This window comes from Etheostoma cragini, chromosome 6 (assembly GCF_013103735.1).
Source record: "Etheostoma cragini isolate CJK2018 chromosome 6, CSU_Ecrag_1.0, whole genome shotgun sequence".
Classification (NCBI taxonomy): Eukaryota; Metazoa; Chordata; class Actinopteri; order Perciformes; family Percidae; genus Etheostoma; species Etheostoma cragini.
The window spans coordinates 2713634-2717008 of NC_048412.1; the positions used below are offsets into that span (position 1 = coordinate 2713634).

The following is a 3375-nucleotide window of genomic DNA, read 5'->3' on the forward strand; positions in this document are numbered from 1 at the left end:
CCCCCCCCCCCCCGTCCTCTTGTGTACAGATGTCGCTCGGAGCTGTTTCAGCACCACGGCACTGTCCAGTGTAGTTTTTTTTTTTTTTTTACTTTTTAAGGTGGACCGGACAGTTTCCACCAGCATCGCTTTAACCTTTACTGTGTGAGCCATAACTTTGCTTTATGGTGGAATATTACACTCTATCGTTTTGCCCTGGCCGTAAAAAAACACACTCAGTTGAAGTATTGTAATTTTAACAGTTTAGTTTTAAAAGACAGGCTAATGAAAAAAGAGGGATTTTCGGCGGTTACCTTAAATCTTGCCATCCTGTTGATTTCCTTGTTCCTCTTGAATGAAATGGATGCACATGCACACGTTTTGACATATTTCTGCTAGAGATCTCTGGCAGGTTTACTGTTGACATCAGTGTGTATGCATGGCACTGTCACTGGGAGCTTTTTAGAGGCATTAGAGCTGTTGATTTCCATAATCAGGTGACATTTGCACTAAAGCAGCATCCCCAATGGAGTGAAAGTTGTGCAATCCCTACCTAGTGCTGCTGCATGATAAACATGACTCATGTACTCCAAGACACGGCTTCCTCAGCCACTGCGGTACGTGCTGTGTTAATCATTCAGGCCTTTTCTGCCTTCGCTCTGCTTTTCCCCGTCTTACATCCTCCTCCCCAATAGCGGAGTGGTTTTTTTTCTTCCCATTCCTCTTTCTCCGAGGTAAAGGGGATTGTCAGTTTTAGTCACTCTGAGTGTGACAGGGATGTCAAAGCCTTGTCATGACGACGTGGGCAGATGAGGCTGTGATTTTGCGACTGACTGACTGACTGACTGACTGTCTCACCATAACGTTAGGTAATTCTGATTGCAGGCCGCATGAGCCGAACACACACAAGACAAGTTCAAAGAATCCTCAGTGACAATTGCTTGTGTTTCCAGTCTGGCTTCTCTGTTACATGTCTTGTTTTAATATTAAGGGCAGGCTGCCATTTCAGAGATTGGTTAAAAAAGGGTTCTGGAGACCACTTGACCCCCTTCTGGCCTAATAGTAAAGTATTTTACTAATGTATACAACGATGGTTGATTTTACGGCGTTCCTTTATCTATATGTACACAGTGACTCATCGTGAGTCATCATTACAGTAAATCCCCACTTTCTTTACCTATGAATCACACACGCATCCTAAAGCAGTGTTAATATGCACAGCCCCGGCATAGGTGGATTAACTTGTCATCGGATTGTTAGTAGCATCTCCAGCAGTGTCGAAAAAACAAACACCCCCGCCGCATCATCCGACCCCGTAGCCGGCGCGTCTGCTCCGTCGCAGTCACGGCTTGGATGGCTTTTTCGGGGAAAGTGGCACTTTGAACGTCGAAGTGTGTAATCTAACAGAGGGAATCCTGGGAGGATGGAGGAATGGAGAAGAGAGAGGGAGAGAGTAAGAGAAGCCTCCAGCTGCAGGGCTTGCCAACTTGCTGTCATCTCATTGGAGGTGCTACAGAGAGCGTGGATGGGAATCCAGTGCTGCTGACTCTCATGTAATTAGCTCCTGTCTCTTAGCCTCTTAGCCGTCCTGTTTGTGTGTGTGTGTGTGTGTGTGTGTGTGTGTGTGTGTCTGCATGTAGAAAATGTGCTGCACCGATGAGAAGCAATTTCCTGATGTCCATATGGTGGCGCTCCACATATCTATTGCTCATTGTTAGAATTCTGTCCTAGAAAGCTGCAGTCATTGAATACATTTAGGACGTTTCTACATGTTACTAAAATTAACCCTTTGATTAACCCTTCTTGAATTTGCCTTCTAAGGGTATTTGCATATAACTGATCCCTGTGTGTTTCATATCAAAATGTTAAGAACAAACTTCGGTATGACAGAAATTGTTCCAGAGCCATGCGTAAAGAGATAAGTTGCAGAAATAATTCCCAAACCTCTTGTGAAAACATACCCACACTCAATTGTTTTGGTGCTTATAATGATTTTTCAAAAGTCTACGTGAGAAATATATAAAATAGTAAATACATGTCTAAAATGAATCTTTTGTAAGATGTCTTGAGTAGAAGTGTTGTCCTACATCGCTTGGTTGTGTCTTTTGTCCTCAGAGGGTTAAGCATGGCTCCAGGTGCAATTGTTCCATTAAACTGAAGAAACTGGAGCTATTAGATATATTGTTCGTTCCGTGCACCAGTGAGTCTCTGAGCAGTCCAGCAATGATGGTTATGGGACCCCCCACCCCCACCACCACCACCACCACCACCACCACCACCACCACCCACCCAGACACTTTGTATCCCACAGGCAGGCATCAGCTGCCTGGGATGGGGTGACCCACAGAATGCCCGGGGCTCCACTTCTCCTTTATCCCTGCTCCTCCAGTCCTCTAGGGCCGCTTCCTGGTCTTTCAGGACTTTCTCTTTCACACCTCTGCCCTCTAACAGTTTGCTATGGTTTCTATTTCTCTTGCTGCATAAGTTACCTGCATTATGAAGGCAGGAGCTGGCATTCAAGTAGGGCTACAATTTAGGTTAATATTGATAAAATAATTCGTTGTTTGGGCAATAAATTGTCAGAACATAGTGAAACACGTCTTGTTTTGTCCGCAACTCACAGTTTAGTGTCATAGAGGTGTGAAAAAACTAGAACATTTTCACAATAAAGGAGCTGGAATCAGAGAGTTTAAACTTTTTTTCAATCAAAATATGACAAACCAATGAATCAATCATCAAAATAGTTGCAGACCAATACTAGTAATAATCAATAGTGATTAATCTTGGCAGTTCTATTGTTGCTCACACGCACCTACTCTCTCATCACAGAAACTTAAAACCCATTTTTAAGACAATATACAGTGGTGCTCATAGGTTTATGAACCCATGTTAAAGTTGACTAAAAAGAGGAAAAAATTAAAGATAGCTTGAAAAAAATCTATCCATTGAGGACACAGAGTTTCTTTGCGATTGAATAAATAAATACATGTTCTTCCTTAAAATACTGGGGCATACGTATACACATCCCGATGTTAAATTCCCATAGAAGCAGGCATATTTTTATTATTAAAGGCCAGTTAATTCATGGACCAGGACACTATGCATCCTGATAAAGTTCCCTTGGCCTTTGGAATTAATATAAGCCAACATCACACACCAGGTAAGGTGAAGGGTATGTGATGATGTGGCAGGATGCACAGTATCCGGGAGTCATCCCTAATTCTTTTTTAATTAAGGCATTAAGATCAATTTCCAAAGGATATTTATTTTTTTCCTCTTTTTAGTCAACTTTAGCAGCAACAGTGTAACTATCAGTGTAACTAGGATTCCTGTAAATATCTTCCTTGTGATAGACAGTGTTCACTCATGAATTGGGGGGGGGGGGGGGGGGGGGGG

General features: G+C 42.8%; 1 protein-coding gene across 1 annotated transcript in view; it reads left to right on the plus strand.

Moving 5' to 3' along the window:
* Nucleotides 1-3375, plus strand: part of rims2a (regulating synaptic membrane exocytosis 2a) — a 171015-nt gene that overhangs the window by 1415 nt on the left and 166225 nt on the right. The gene's annotated exons all lie outside the window — the stretch shown is intronic.